This window comes from Sarcophilus harrisii, chromosome 5 (genome assembly GCF_902635505.1).
Source record: "Sarcophilus harrisii chromosome 5, mSarHar1.11, whole genome shotgun sequence".
Lineage (NCBI taxonomy): Eukaryota > Metazoa > Chordata > Mammalia > Dasyuromorphia > Dasyuridae > Sarcophilus > Sarcophilus harrisii.
In genome coordinates, this window is record NC_045430.1 from 183981385 (window position 1) to 183999292 (window position 17908).

The window sequence follows — 17908 nt, forward strand, 5'->3', positions numbered from 1 at the left end:
ACAATTACGAAAATATGTTCACTGTTTCAATAAAAATAAATTGCAAATCAGTCAGTATAAGCAAAATGAAGCTGACAAACTTACTCTAGCCAACAATGAAAGCAGTGAAGACTATTTAAAACATCATATGTAAATCAGGTCAAATTTAAGAAGCCATATGTCAAATCTCTATCTCTTTGTTGAAGGAGATACATAATACCATCAGTCTGCATAGCTCATGACACAAAGAACTGCTTCATTTTAATAGAAAATATATAAACTCCAAGTTAAATACATGTTGTATGAAAATTAAAAGTGACATATCAATTACATTTCTCTACATTTAAATAGAAGATAAGTTAATTTCTCCAAAACACTAAAATTTAACTAAAATGATTGATACAATTAAGTTTAACTTATTGATAATTTCAAGTTATTGTAATTTTTAAGTAAAATAATATTCCTTCATTTTGAAAAATGCACAACTATTCCGAAGAGAAATTCTCTGGAGCAACTAACACTAGCATAAGCAAAGACCTTAGCCTTAGAGCTTAAGGGATGTGAAAATTACAAAACCAAAAAGCAAAAAGAATCCACAAAATATAATCTACCATATTTATAATCTGACTTCACAATTTGCCATGAAAAGATTGCTCTATATAAATTATTTCATTAAAAAACAGCATTTCCATTGCATATAGTATTAAAATTAATGAAATGAAACATTTTGAATTGTACATATAAAGTACAATAGTAAAAACCAGAAAATTTTTCCAGAGAAAATTAAGCTCTTAATAAGCGACAACAAACTTTTTGAAAAGAATAAGTAATATTAAAAGGACTTCTTTGTACAAACAAAACTAATGCAAACAAAATTAGAAGGGAAGCAACAAACTGGGAAAACATTTTTAAAGTTAAAGGTTCTGATAAAGGCCTCATTTCCTAAATATATAGAGAATTGACTCTAATTTATAAGAAATCAAGCCATTCTCCAATTGACAAATGGTCAAAAGATATAAACAGACAATTTTCAGATGATGAAATTGAAACTATGTCCGCTCATATGAAATAGTGTTCCAAATCATTATTGATCAGAGAAATGCAAATTAAGACAACTCTGAGATACCACTACGTACCTGTCAGATTGGCTAAGATGACAGGAAAAATTAATGATGAATGTTGGAGGGGATGCGGGAAAACTGAGACCTTGATGAATTGTTGATGGAGTTGTGAACGAATCCAGTCATTCTGGAGAGCAATTTGTAATTATGCCCAAAAAGTTATCAAACTGTGCATACCCTTTTATCCAGTAGTGTTACTACTGGGCTTATACCCCAAGGAGATACTAAAGAAGGGAAAGGGACCTGTATGTGCCAAAATGTTTGTGGCAGCCCTGTTTGTAGTGGCTAGAAACTGGAAAATGAATGGATGCCCATCAACTGGAGAATGGTTAGGTAAATTGTGGTATATGAATATTATGGAATATTATTGTTCTGTAAGAAATAACCAGCAGGATGAATACAGAGAGGTCTAGGGAGACTTACATGAACTGATGCTAAGTGAAATGAGCAGAACCAGGAGGTCATTATATACTTCAACAACGATACTGTATGAGAATGTATTCTGATGGAAGTGGATTTCTTTGACAAAGAGAAGATCTAATTCAGTTCCAGTGGATCAAGGATGGACAGAAGCAGCTACACCCAAAGAAAGAACACTGGGAAATGAGTATAAACTGTTTCCATTTTTATTTTTCTTCCCAGGTTATTTTTACCTTCTGAATCCAATTCTTCCTGTGCAACAAGAGAACTGTTCAGTTCTGCACACATATATTGTATCAATATACTATACTATAATATATTTAACATGTATAAGACTGCTTGCCATCTAGGGGAGGGAGTGGAGGGAGGAAAGGGAAAAGTCAGAACAGAAGTGAGTGCAAGGGATAATGTAAAAAAATTACCCAGGCATATATTCTGTGTGTGTGTGTGTGTGTGTGTGTGTGTGTGTGTGTGTGTGTGTGTATATATATATATATATATATATATATATATATATATATATATATATATAGAACTGCTTGCATCATATAAAGCTGTTTATAGAATTGCTAATGTTAAAAGCCTCATTCAAAAGGAGAAACACTGCTGGTCTCACTTGCAGGTCATATAGTGAGAAGAACTGCATGTGCATTTGAAGTCCTCTTGATCAACTGAGAAAGTAATATCTGTTTTGCATTGCAAGTAGATAAAGCAATAGATATAATTAAAGATCTGCTCATTTGATTACACGTATCATATTTTACACAAATATTAAGGAAATTACAAGTATATTTTGTGGGTTTTTTTTAACTTTTCAAACCTATTCATGTCAATGCTACATTAAGAGTTTAAAATAAAACTGATGAATTTTGGGATGAAAATTATATGAGCATTTACAGAAGCCAATAAATGTCAGAAGAAAAGGAAGATCTACGTATAAGCACTGGTTAAAACTATAACCCCCTCATTGCAGTCAGATTGCATGATTCACAGAATCATTTCTATTAAAAAAAAAAAAAAGTGTGGAAGTGCAGAGAGCTTTGCAAGTTGTTACAAGAATAGTCAACATTACATAAAAACAATCTATTAAAAGGAAGGTTCTTCTCAAAATTGTGACAATAAAGGATCATAAGATACATTTATATTATTGTGAAACAAGCAGACTTTTTTATAGGCCCAATTTTGTACTGTAAGTTACTCCACCTGTTCTCAAAAGTACAATGAGTAAAAGTTCTAGTTTTGTTGTTAAAGATGGAATCACAGTTTGAAATATTAAGGCTGAAAGGATTCAAAGACATTGACAAAACTGTGCTTGATAAAATTTGTCCCTTGAGATGTTAATAATTATGGCACTGTGTTCTTTTTGGTACTGATATGCAAAGAATCATCACAGAGAGATCTTCTAGTTAATTGAATTCTCAAGATAACTCAAAATTATCCCTGTAGAATAACAGGATGTTAGTACTGGAATGGCTCTTAGAAATTATGTAGTCCAACTCCCTCATTTAACAGATGAGGGAAATGAAACTCAAAAAAAGATAAATGACTTACCCAAAGTCAAACAATAGTCACAAAAAAATCCAGGTGTCCTCAATTCTAACTTGAGTTCTTCCTATTATATCACTATGATAACTGTTATTATTCATTATAAATCTAAAATATGCTAAATATAAAAGATTAACAGTGGATTACTGCTTTGTCACTAGGCTATTTCTATCAGAATTGGACCAAGACAGACAGACAGGCAGAGAGATATGAAGATAATAATAACTCTTCAAAGTACAATCAATGCAAGGAAAGGCAGAGGAGATACACAAATGAGTAAATACCATCCAAGTTAATAGACTTATATGTATAAGTTAATATACATATCGGGGACCACTAAAGTAGTTGTGAAAGCCTGAAAGGGATCATGGGATACTAGATAAAAAAGCTCTAGTGATGCCACTGTCTGGGTTAGTGCCTTGGCAACCGTGAAGCAAGAAATATACAAGAAATACTGAATTCCTGCCCAGCTTCACTTGAAACCATCATGTCAATCAATTATAGCCTGACAAGGAAGAGAAGCAGATTAACTGATTCTCATACTGCTTTTTGGCAATGATATCTTTAAACTCCAAGTAGCCCATTACATACCACAGATATAAGACAATCAAAAGAAATAATCTTATTACAAATTAAATAAAAAGAGAAACTGTTACATTATTCAACTTTAAAAAAGAGAAAAACAAATACTCAGTAGGCATTAAAAAGCCACACTTAATATCAACTCTGTGAATGCTATTTAATAATGAAACATGGTTTAAAAGAAAAAAAAAAAAGCTGATTTTTCTAATGATTTGAAAAGGAAATGGACAGAGTTGGGTTGTAATTTTTAAAAATCTTTTTTTGAGTCTAATGGCACAAACCCAATAGACCAACTATACTAAAACAGAGTAATTCAAAAAAATCACTGTTACAGCCATCATGAATGAATACATACTCCTACAATATCTGACACTAAAATATTTTAGGACCTGAACAGAACAGTATATGTTGCAGCTGGTGGCACAGTAAGGGCCAGGGAACTAAAGACAGTAATCAAATGCTATCATGGCAAAGTGGCTTGAGAAAATTATTTATTTAAAAAGTGTAAGATTTAATCAATATCTAACAACTATGCATAGTAGAAAATCTAAACACTACAATGTCTGATTGAAATGTATAAAATAAAATACAGGAAACAAAAGTTTGTCACAAATTGTTTCTATTTTTAAATGAAAAGTTTAATTAATTCAATGAATAAATTAAAAGCCAATTATATAAAATAATCTCAATTTATACTATTAAACTGATCTCTTAATTATTTTTTCTGTCACAGATCTTTTGGGCATTTTGGAAAAACCTATGGATCACTTCGCAGAATACTTAAACACGTAAGATAAAAAACACTAACAACGAAAACCAAATACACTGAAATGCATTATTAATATTTTTTTTTAACAAGTTCTTGGATCCCAAGTTAAAAACATCATGCTATAGAAGAGATTGAAAAGTAAAGATATAAAGGAATAGACTGAAGCCCCAAAGAACATGGAAAAATCTGGTATTGAAGCTAGAAAGAATTCTAATAACAAAAGGGCAAAGGTGAATTTAACACAATATAAAAAGCCTATGAATCATTAATATGCTAATATACAGAATGGCTATGTCAAAGGAGATGACTGAAATACTAACTTATTTGCAAAACTACAGAAGCAGTAAATCCAGAAAAGATCCAGAAAAATGTTTCCTGTACATAAGAACATAAATTTAACAAAGCACTCTACCAGTTCTCTTTAATGCAAACTTCTTACTCTAATTACCAAAATTTAAGTATATAAATATAAATTTATACAAAATAATCACAACTTATGCTCCCCACAGAGCTTTTGATAACAGATTTGTGATGGAGAGAGCCATCTCCATCCAAAAAGAGGACCATGGAGACTGAATGTGGTTCACAACATTATTTTCAGCTTGTTTTCTCTCATTTTTTTTTCCTTTTTGAGTTGATTTTTCTTATGCAGCATGATAATTGTTGAAATATATATAGAAGAATTGCACACATTTAAATATATTGGATTATTTGCTGTCTAAGGGAGGAAATGGAAAGAGGGGAAGGGGTAGGAGAGAGGGAGGAAAAAATTGCAAACATAAGGTTTTGCAAGGGTGAATGTTGAAAACTATCTTTGCATAGATTTTGAAAATAAAAAGCTATTATTTAAAAAAATCTTTTAATAAACAAGAATGTATGTTGACCAAAGAGCAAAAAGAATATGCCAAAATATTCCAAAATGTGTAAAAAAAAAAAAAAACTAATTTTCAATTCAGTTCTTACTCAAGAAATCACTGAAAAGCAACAAAACACTTTAAATATGTTAAAAATCATTTTAATAGTATTTTATTTTCTCAAATACATGCAAAGATAGTTTTCAGCATTTATCTTTGTAAAACCTTATGTTCCAAATTTTTCTTGCTCTCTTTCCCCCTTCCTCAAACAAGCAATCTGTATAGCTTAAAGATGTGCAATTCTTCTTAACATATGTGCAGTTCTTAATATATTTCCCAAAAACACACACACAAAACACACACACACAAAAAAAAAACCACCAACCACAAAAGGTGAAAATACTATGCTTTGATCCACATTCAGTCTCCATAGTTCACTCTCTAGATGTGGATGATACTCTCATATTGAATCACCTCATACAATGCTTTTATTGAGTATTTAGTATCAAGTCTATAATTGATTCCAGACTCATAGCTTAGTCATCCATGTACAGAAAATATGTAAAACAGATTTAAATATGCTGAAAACACTGTAGTATTTGATATCAATATGCACAACTGTTCTGTTTGAAACAAGACAACAATACAAAAATGTGAATAACAATATAAAATCTAGATTCTTCTATGGAGACTCTAAATCAACTGTAATTTTGCCTAAATAAACCCATTATCATCCCTACTGGGTATAAAAGAATATGACTTCCAAATAGCATAAAGTTACTCCACTGAAAAGCAGCTTCTTCTAATAAAAGTAAAATTTTGAATGTGCATGAACAATGAACTAGAGGCTTTGAGATGGAAGTTAAATCAAACTACAAAGGCAATATTTACAAAATAAACAATTTTGTTTATTCTAAGAAAAAGTTTAGGCAAAATATGGCAATAGACTAAAAACACAACCCACATAACAATCTTCATGTATATTTGTATGGTAAAATGTATAACAGCTACAAATTATCCAAATAATAACCCACACAATATTAATGAACCAGAATCAGAGAATAATTTAACACTTACTGAAAAGAAGCACAAAAATGATCTGTTGCCTCAGGGTACTCTATAATAAGCTAGAAATTTACAGAAATGTTTTTGGGACAAAAAGGCCTGCACTTGTTCCCAAAACAAAAGTAAAAGCTGAGAAGATGTATAAATGTCACTGTATTTGTTATATGTAACCAAGAGAAGATAATCTCTATGAAGAGTCTATAAAATGGCTAAGATTCAAGAAGATTTCCAGTAAATATGTAGAAAATAAACTTACACCTCAATATTCTTATGCAGGCTACTTTCCAATGGGGATTGTTTCACTCATCTATACAAATCAATCTTTACCCCCAATGACTTACACAGTACCTGTTGTACAGGAAGTGTTTAATAATTACATGTTGGTTGCATTACAAAAAATAGTCATTTTATCCACTTGCACCATAGTTTAAAGAACATTAAATATACAAGAATAATAGCAGAAGAGAAATGGTCTGAAAACAATTACTTAAATTTCATCAACAAAGATGAAGAGAAAAAAATAAAAAAGATAAAGAGATAATAGAAACAGTCCTAGGACAAATTGTTATCCTGCTATGTGAACTCCACTGAACATGAGAATGAAAATAACAATCCAAAATGGTTTCATTTTTATAAGATGTATTACATTTCTATCAATCAACAAACATTCACTAGGCATCTACTATATGCCAAATATTGCATAAGGTACTGGAAATACAAAGACAAAAATTATACTGTTCCTCTCTTTAAGATTACACACTACCCAATATATTCACACTGCTTTTATAAAACAATTTATCCTTTTCTTTTGGTTTTGTTTTGTTTTTGAAGTAACTCGGGTTTAAGTGACTTGACCAGTCACAAAGCTAATAAGTATTAAGTATTTGAGGCTGGATTTGAACCCACATCCTCTTGATTAGAGGGACAATGCTTTATCCACTATGCCATCCAGCTGCCTGATAAACAAAATAAATTAACTTTTTTGATGACTCAGAAGCCTCATTGGGTCTATCACCATTTGTATTTTATTTTTTATCAAATATCAACTTCCTGTCAGATGTGACTACCTTTCAAAGTCTTTCCCTTTTTAATATGCTAGAATCTAACCAATCAGAAAAATCAATGTTGTTGCTGTTGCAACAGTTTAAATGAGTTCAAAATCTGATGAGATGATTTCCTATGGATAAAAGTACTTTAACTTTAGAGCAGGATGATATTTTAAGATTTCAGACACTTTTCTATTCACCCAATCAGCTCTTGCTCTCAGCTCCTTTATGGTACTCCTACTATGGTACTCAACCTCTCATTCATTAAGATGAGTCAATAACCTCCTGCCACACCACTGTTTTCTTCTGCAATCTGCCACCAGATAACTCTCCTTAATATAATAATTCAAAGAAAGGGGCAGCATAGTATAGAGGGTAGAATACTAATGTGTCAGGAAAACTAACTCAATCCTAACTCTAATATTTACTAGCTTTCTGACTAAGATCAAGTTATACGCTCAGTTTTGCTATTGAGAAGTTAACACTTCGATTATCTACCTTACCTTAAGGCTAAAAGAAAAGTGCTTCCAACCTTAAAAGTATTACATATGTGAGTTATTGTACCATTCCTTTCTCAAAAGTTTTTAATGGGTATCTTGTCTCCAGGGAAATATCCAATCTCCTCAGAAGCAGGAAAAAATGAAGTAGGTGCCAGTGATTCATGAACTAGGGGAAAGAAAGCACAAGAGAGCAAGGAGTCAAAGGAGTTTGGGGAAATAGTGGTGCCATTGATATAAAGAAGGTTGCTGAAAGGGAAGCTGGTTTTGTTAGAGGGAAAGGAAAGTAGCAAAGACATGTTGAATTTAAAATAACCATGCATTCAGTAGGTGTTGCATGAATAATGGCAATTATGGACAAGGAAAACTTGAGTTCAGATAAGAAGCTCAAACCCCTGCTGCAGCTTGACAACTTATAGATAAGGTAATCTCCAAGGCAGAAATCATTTCTAATAAAGGTAAACATAAGAGAAACCAGTAAAATGACCAAAAACAGAGGGAAAAAAGCTAGATGATCTCTAAGATACCTCACAACATTAATATTTTCAGATTCCATAGGAATATACACAGTTAAACAAGGAAAAGAAAAAGGGGAAATCAGTCAACTGATAGTTTCCAGTGTACAGAAGAGAATAAAAAAGTTTATACTTACAAAAGCAAAGGAAGAATAATTGTCAGGAGACCGAGAAGATACTACCACCATCAATCAAGCTAACGAATTCATGAAAGACTAGGAGGCTTATTGTTGAGAGAGGTAAAGAAATTAATCATGAGAGCAGACCAATGGGGCAGGATGGAGTTGGGTGGAATTATGAGCATTTCTTGTACAGACTGATGGAAGCCTCATGGAGCCTGGGCCTAAGTTGGCTGTTGGCTGGAGGTTGTCCAAAAGCCAGAGCGGCATCAAGGCCACATTCAGTATCATGCACATGCAGCACTGCAGTCTGAGCAGGAAAATGACATTCTCTAAGCTATCCCCACCTGTAGCCAGCTCTCTAGAATAGAGGGAGCTCTTCAGAGAGTAGCCATGGAAAGGTCTGCTAGGTGGCACAGGAGATAGAATACCAGGCCCAGAATCAGGAAACCACATCTTCCTGAGTTCAAATCAAACTTCATTTACTGGCTGTGTGACCTTAGGCAAATCACTTATCAGTGTTTGCCTCAGTCTCATTTGTGAAATGGGCTAAATGGCAAACCATTTCTGTCTCTTTGCCTTGAAAACCTCAAAGACATAACTGAAAACAATGTAATATCATGGCAGGGTCTGCCATTCAGAAATATAAAGTATGGATAAAACACTAGTATAATAGCTGCTGCAACTGGCTATCAGAAGTCTTAGACCACTCTTCTTTTAGCATCAACCTAATGGCTCTTTGTGTGCCCTTATTAAAATCTCTGCAACTATGATAGGCTCAGTCCTGAAGAAACCATCCCATTTAGGATGGCAATTCCTTGTTCCCTACAGGACTCTTCTTATCTATGATGTGAGGGACTTAGTCCACATGAAGGAAATTAGTGTCCACTGATGTCCCTAGGTACAGAAGAATCTGGAATATGATGCACTATTATACCATGCAGGTGACAGAGAATCCGGTGACCAGCATTACAGGTACACATACAAAGTAAGGGATAGTCAATGATTGCTGCTTGTTGTGATGTGGAATTTTTAGGACCATGTCTAAGTTTTTATGTTTTTTAACCACAAAGGCTCTCAGAGATATCAAAGAAAGGAAAAGTTACTTAGCTGAAGGAACATAATTAAGTTTCTCGAAAAAATGTAACTTAAATTTCTCAAGAAGTTTCTACAAGAAAATTCTCATTACACTCAACTCCATCATGCCTTACTTATCAGTCCACCCTTATGACTGACTTCCTCATCACTACCAACAATAAGCCTCCTACTCTAGGATGAATTCTTTAGCTTGACTGATGAACACGATCCTATGTTGTACTAGAAGCTCTATATCCTAGTGGGTCCATATTTTGTCAATGAGAAGTGGACTTAGTACTACCTGAGAAATCTACTATTTACTTCTTCACATTGATCAGCCAATCATTTACACTTCCTGTCACCGACACCCTTGCCTGAGAGTGTGGTCATCACCTCCATCTGCAACATACTCTGATGAAGCACTGAATGTAAGATCCTGATCCAGAGATAGCACTGTGCAAGAACAGGAAGCAGCCAAAAGTCAATCCCCTTATTGAGAACTCCCCGAGGGGCTGAAGACTCTCCCAGAGTTCCTGTAGGCACAAGAGTTGCTAGGTGAGATAGGTGACCTCTGTAAGAACCCTCTGCCCTAGAATGACATTCATACCTCCACTCTTTACCTCTTCTCCCGATCTCCAAACCCATTCACAGAAGTTTGGAAATAAATTTTTGTTGTTGCTTTCAAACAGACAAAAAAATAAAGGGAAATTATAAGTCAAAGAAAATAATAAGAAGCTATGAAGTAACCACATCAGAATAAGCAACAATCACTCTGGCTTTTCTGGCTATCCCTCAATGTGTTCATGGCTAGTCATCAGCCACTAGGAAGATGAGGTGGCTCAGTGGATAGAGCGCTGGGTCTGGAGGCAAGAAGATCTGAATTTAAATTCAGCCTCAGATACTTACTAGCTGTGCAGGCATGGGCAAGTCATATAACTTCAGTTTGCCTTAGCTTCCTTAACTGCAAAATGAGAATAATAGCACCTATTTCCCAGAACTGTGAGCTTTAGCACACAGTAGGTGCTCTATAAATGCTAGCTGCTATTATAATTATAATGATGATGATGCGATTACACTGAATACAGTAAATCATAAAATGAACAGGTAAGTTATAGGCAGATTTTAGGATGCAACACTAAGGGAGAATGGCAAACAGTCATGAGAAAAATATTATTTTGCTTTTAATGAAATGTTAATTTTTTATTTCAGGCAATTACAAAGTTGAATGATATATCATAGCAAAGACCTTGATGCTTGAGTATATATCCTATTTAGCAATGGACAATCTCAAACCAATAATATACTACCTCAATTATAATTAACAACTTTTATTCTTTGCCAGCTTTCACAGGATTATGCCTATGATTGTTATCATAATTATACTTTTTTTAAACCGCTGCTTTTTACTGCTGTGGTGTGGTATAATGCAAAGAGTGCTAGACTGATAATCAGAAGAGACGAAATCTCACTTCTAACTATAAATTCTGCTCAAGTTATATGAAAATGGTCAAGGTAATCATTTAACATCTCTAAACCTCATTTATCTATCTATCTCATCGAGTTGTCATGAAGATCAAAAGAAATGGATGTAAAATATTTCAAAAACTTCAAAGTAGAAGATGCATCATCCCTATCCATGATTCTGTTTTTTCTTTTTGCTGAGACAGTTGGGGTTAAGTGACTTGTCCAGGGTCACACACCTAGGAAGTGTTAAGTGTCTGAGACCAACCAGATTTAAACTCAGGTCCCCCTTGACTTCAGGGCTGGTGCTCTTCCCACTGAGCCACCTACCTGTCCCTCTATTATTTCTTTAACAGAAATACCCCTATTAAAACATAAGCTCTTTGAGTATATAGATTATCTTTTTGCTATTTATATCCTTTCTTTTGCAAACAGTAAGGAAGCAGTTTAAAAATGCCTTTTAATTCATTCATTCATATCAGAGCAAAAGTGAGGGAAGTTGAGATGCAATTAATAATGTTCACCAAAGATATAAATGTATTAAATTAATATATTTTTAAAGTTAGGATGGAGGAAAGGCAATTTAAGAAGCCATGCCTGGCACTCCAAGCTCTGACTCATAGGCTGGACTTTTCCACCTCAGTTGCCTTTAGACCAAAAAAAAAATCTTCCCTAACCTCTACTCCACCCCACTCTACCCCACTCTCACTCCCTGGATTGATGATTTTTTCCTAAACCTCTTTCAAGAGGAGTTAAAACTACTTTCGCTTTACTCTTGGCTTCATTCACTATTCAGATTTCATCACCTTTCCAGCTGGTATTTTTCCTCCTCTTTGAACACTCCTCCCCCACTTTCCAGTCCCAGTGCTATCTTCCTCCATTAGAATTAAAGCATTTTGAGGGTGGTAATTGTTTTGTTTGCTTATATTTTTAGCCCCTGTGATTAGTCATATTATTCCTGGCCTATACTAAATACTTAATAAATAATTCCTTCAACTTTCCAATGACACAAAAAACAAGAAGGGAGTGAGTTTAGACAACATCAACAAAAAGAAAGAAAGAAAAGATGCAAAGTTTGGCAACAGGAAGAAAAAAAATTTTGTCTGATAGGTAAATGTAGAGACTAGAATCAGAAATAAAATCTAGATTTCATCCAATTAAATGAATACTGGTTAAACTCTATGTATGTTAAAAGTTCCTCGAATTTATACAAGGATTCTTAAAAAGGGCCAAATAGCCCCGTAAAGCATATATATTTGATATTCACATGAACTGATTTGAATAATGAAAAAACTTCTTGTGAAAAAATTCTAAACAGATCAAATAGTTTTTTGAAAAATTCAAAATATTTACCTATCTTCTACTCAAGCTCTTTTGCAAAGAATATCTTTTTTTGAAGTGTAACTATTATGTTTATCCTAAATGTATAGAGAAGTAGAAATAGCACTGGTCTGAGAATTTACTCTAGTTCACTGATGTGCTCATTGTATGACATGAGACAATTTAAAGTGTCTGGGTCTCAGTTCCCTCATCTATAAAAACAAAGAATCTATCCTAAATAGGTACACATAATTCCATCACCAGAATCCTACAATTTAATTCTTTGAATGTCAGATTTTCAAAGTCTGCATTACTTAAATGACAGAGAAAGTTTCAGAAAAAATAACTTTTCAAAATCTATCATAAAAAAAGACTGCTATTCCACAAAATAAAAGAATTTTTTTTTAAAAGAGGAAACATTAATGTTTAATTTTTTAGCTGTTTTCCACAAAATATGCAATGTTAATGGAATGAATAACCACAATAAAATAATCAAAAATGGATATTGCAAAACTGTAATGTAAAAGAATAGACTTAAAGATTGTATGAAAAAAATACTTCTCCCTTCACCAACTCCTTTACAAAAAAAGTAGGAAGTGTATGGGTATGAAATTCATATATTTTCATATTTTTGACATATTAATGAGTTTTACTGATTTTTTTTCTATCGGAGAATGATTTTTTTTTTTTAAAAGCTAAAAAAAAATACAGGCAAGTATCACACATAATGAACAAGAATGGATAAGGTACAATCCATATCATTAAAGCAAATACTCAAAATTGCTAAGCAGGTGACTAAAGGATCCATATGTGTAAAAATATCTGTTGAGTTTTTTGTGCTACAAATATTTTTGGAACTGGAAATGGAGTAGATGCCCATCAGTTGGGGAATGGCTGAATGAATAAGTTATGCCATATGAAGATAATGGAATATTGTTGTTCTATCAGAAATGATGAGCAGAAGTGAAATGAGCAGAACCAGGAGATCAATGTATATGGCAACAACAAGATTATATGATGATCAATTCTGAGGGACGTAGCTCTTTTCAATAGTGAGATGATTCAGGCAAGTTCCAAAGATCTTTTGATGAAGAGAGCCATCTATACCCAGAGAGAGGACTGTGGGAACTGAATGTAGGTCACAACATAGCATTTTCACCCTTTTTGTTGTTGTTTGCTTGCATTTAATTTCTCATTTTTTTTCCTTTTTGATCTGATTTTTCTTGTGCAGCAAGAAATTGTATAAATATGTATGCACATGTTGGATTTAATATGTATTTTTACCATGTTTAACATAATATATATTGGATTACTTGCCATCTAAGGGAGAGGCTAGGAGGAAGGGGGGATTGGAACACAAGGTTTTGCAAAGATCAATGTTGAAAAAAATTATCCAAGCATTTTGAAAATGAAAAGTTTTAATTAAAAAAAAAAAAAAAAAAAAATGATGAGCAGGCTGATTTCAGAAAAGCCTGGAAAGACTTACATGAATTGATGCTGATTGAAGTGAGCAAAACCAGGACAACATTATACACATTAACAAGAAGATTATATGATGGTCAACTGTGATGGACTTGAATCTTCTCAATAACGTGGAGATTCAAGGCAACACCAATACTTTGGAGTGGAAAATGCCATCTGCATCCAGAGAGATGACTATGGAGACTGAAAATAGTTCACAGTATAGTATTTTTCCACCTTTTTGTTTGTTTTTTTGTTTTTCTCTCTCTTTTTTTTTTTTTAATTTTGGCCCAACTTTTTTTTTTTTTTTTTAATACACATGACAAAGATGGAAATATTGAACACATTTATTCTGTATCAGATTGCCTGCTGTCATGTGGAGAGGGGAATTAAGGAAGGAAGGAAGAAAAATTTGGAACACAAAGTTGTACACAAATTTATGTTGAAAACTATCTTTATATGTATTGGGAAAAATAAACTATTTAAAAAATATATTCTATGTGTACCTAAGCATCCATGTGATTATGTTCAGTGATCTATATGCTGAATATCTCAACAAGGATAATGTTTAGAACTGAGACCACAGTAGAAAAGGCAATTTCCTGAATGAGTAATATTTTTTGTCAGTACAGGTTAGCATCTTTCTATAACTTATGGTCTTAGAAAGTTCACTGGGGAACTAAAACACTCAGTGACTTATGTAGGGTTCAATATCCAGCATGTGCTGCTCTTCAGTTTTCTCCCAGCCCATCATCCCTGCACTAGTTACACTCTCATCCTTTTCCCATCTTAACCACTTGGTGTTACCAGTTCAACTCTATACTGTCCTTTTTTCTTGAGTCCCTTTCTTGTCCCGCCAAGCTTCGACCCTAGATAACTCCCACCACTCTTTCTACACATGTGTTGCTGAACAAAGTGGAAGTAAACCATGCTGACTGGGTCCACTACAAATTTATGTTAAATCAACTCAATTGGGTCCTCAAGGCAATCCTTTTATACCTTCCTAATTACTTCACTATTCCACCTCACCCAAACATTTTTCAAGTTTTCTTAAATTTCCCTTGATTCTCCCAGTCCCCATCGTCAAAGCTGAGGATCTTTTTTCATATTTTTTTTTTAGAATTAACTGAAGCCATTCATTGAAAGCCTTCTCCACTCCTCATCTCACATCATCCAGATGCCATCTGCCAGTCTATCTATCCCTCCTTCGCTCTCTTTGTCAAGTTTAATCCTTCTCCATGAATGTGATCCCATTCCATCTTGTTTCCACCAGCAGATTAACCCTGCTATCATCCCTATCTCACATAATTAACCTTCAATCAATCCCTGTCTATGGTTGCTTCTCTACTGCCTACAAACCTACTTATGTCTGTTTCCCCCATCCTCAAAAACAACAAATAATGCAAAAATCTTATCTGATCTATCGAATGCTGCTGGCTATTGTCCCAAATCTCTCCTTTTTCATGGTTGCACTCCTTCAGAAGCAAGCCCCTTAGTCCTAGCATGGGTATGCCTATTTCCATTCCTCTAGAGCTGGTTTCTGATCTCATCATTATAACAAAATTGCCCTCTCCAAAGTTACTAATGATCTCTTAATTGTCAAATCTAGTGGCTTTTTATCAATATTCATCAATTTTTGCCTTTCTGCTATCTAGGATACTGTTGAACTCCCTATTCCCCTTAATATCATCTTTTAAGTTTTCATTCTATTATTCTGCCTTGGTTCTACCTTTTGGTGTTCTTTGTTGGATCTTCATTCATGTAAATTTCCCTAACCCACAGGGCCTAGTACCACTTTTTTCTCTCCCTCAATACTATTTCCTATGGTGATCTCATTAGCTGCCATGGATTTAATGATCTCTACATCAAGGATTTTCACATCTACTTACCCACTTCTACCTTCACTGCCGATTTCCAGTCTCACATTTCCAACTAAGCACCTGTCTCAAACAGGATTCTGGCGTATGTCAAGCTCAAAATGTCCAAATCTGACCTCATTTTCTGCCAAAATCCTTCCCCCGCCCTAACTGTCCCTATTATATACGACATCTCTATCCTCCCTTACACCCAGGCTTGTACCCTAGGTGTCATCCTTGACTCTTTTTTACTTCTTATATATGATCTACTGCTAGATTACACAAAGTTGGACACAACTAAAACAATTCAACGGCAGCAACTACAACAAAGCGCTGATTACATAAGCACTCTTCTTTCCTGTGATATTAGCCCACTCCAAAACAAGTCCCTCATCACCCCACACCTGCATTACAGCCACAGCTTACTAGTTGGTGTGCCTACACACCACTGCGGTCCACTCTACAAAGAACCCTCAGAGGGATCTTAAGGTCCATGTCTGGCCCCATCACCATGTCTATCATACTCAAACTCTAATAGCTCTAATCTCTCAGACCACATATGAAATCCTCTGCCATTCCTAGCTCTTTTTACAACTCTTCCCTCCAATACACACCCGGACCAAATGGCACCCACTTGCTTGATGTTGTACCTCCCAACTCCAGGTCTTTTCACTGGATGTCCCCCATGGCTATAAAGTTCTTCCTCTTCATCTTCACCTTCTGGCTTCTTTCCCTTTCCTTGAATTCTAATTAAAAACCAACCTTTAAAAATTAAATTTAAAATGTGATAGCAAATCCATGGAGTCCTCAATCACTATAAGTTTCTTCAATTAAATTCAAAACCTCTGAAAAGAAATCAGTCTAACTATCCACACTGCAAAAACAAACAGAATGGGAAAAGATTTACCATTTATTTGTTGCCAGAACAATTGGGCTAATTTGAGAAACTAGTTAATAAATAATTCAATAATCCCCAATTCTTCCTACTACAAAAGTCCATCTTCGGAGAACTACATAGACAAAAATGTGTGTGTGTATAACACAGAGAAATAAGAGAAGATAGGAACAGGGTAAGGTGGGATACAGAAGAATGTATAAATTAATGGGAGTGGCATAAGGTATATTGATTAATGTAAATGGAATAAAGAAGGGGGGAAAGATGGGGGAAGGAGATAAAGGAAAGAACTTTGAGCAAGAGCAGGGAAGTTACAAAATAGCAAGGCAAGCAACCTAAGAAAGATGACGTTACCGACCTTGAGAGAAACAGAGGACAAATAAGCTTAGTATAACCTTACATAGAGTATATAAATGAATATTAGCCTTCTTGGGAGAGGTGGGTAGGAGAAAAGATGAAAAAAGTAATAATGTAAAAAGTGCACAGCAGAGAACAAAAAATCTATAAGGAAGCCAATAAAAGATAGTGTGGATATAATGTGTCCTATTACAAAATATACTTCCTTGAAATGGAAATTTATTAACGCATTTTAGATCTTCTTATGATCTACTGTACACAACAATTTTTTCTCTTTTTCTATTTTATTTTAAAACTTTCTAATTTTTATATATATTATATATAAATATATATGCATATATTTACATATATATATAATATAAAAATATATTTTGTAAAGCCTATCTAACATATATTTTCTCATTATTGCAATATGACTACAAATTATGGAACACCACAATCTCAAGAAAACTATTTCAGGTAATTTAAAACACATATAACCAGCATAAGTAGGTTGCAATCCTATTAACTATGATTTGGATATATGGAAAGTACACCAAGAATAAGAGATAACAAATAGTGTTCCCAAATATTATTTGGCAGGCCCAAAAGAATAGAGGAAGGCTTCCAGAGCTTTTAATGGATCTTTTCTAGAAAATTTATGGAAAGACAGGAACAAGTCACACAAGTTGAAGAATATCCATATCCATAAGATCACAGATTACTTTCCAGATACCTCCAACTTCAACAATGTACAGAAGATCAGTATTTGGGAGGGGTTATAAAAACTATTTTTGAAAATACTATACCCCCAAATGTAGACGCCACAAGAAAAATACTTTAAAATAACATTTCAAAAAATCAACAGGTATTTGTTAAATACTTATTGTGGTTTATTATAATAATAGCTATTATTTATATAGTACTAGGTCACAGGCATTATGTTAAGTACTTAATCATTACTGCATTTGATCCTCACAACAACCCTGG

The 17908-nt window shown here is 33.9% G+C and overlaps 1 protein-coding gene across 3 annotated transcripts in view; it reads right to left on the minus strand.

The window, feature by feature from the left end:
- CNOT4 (CCR4-NOT transcription complex subunit 4) overlaps positions 1-8941 on the minus strand; it is a 116305-nt gene extending 107364 nt beyond the window's left edge. The window contains exon 1 of one of the 3 annotated variants that reach the window (XM_031939119.1): positions 7885-8939. The gene's annotated coding sequence lies outside the window, so the exon portion shown is untranslated. Of the gene's footprint in view, positions 1-7884 lie in introns of all 3 variants that reach the window. The other 2 variants (XM_031939117.1, XM_031939118.1) reach the window with 2 other exon arrangements.
- Positions 8942-17908: the final 8967 nt, after the last annotated feature.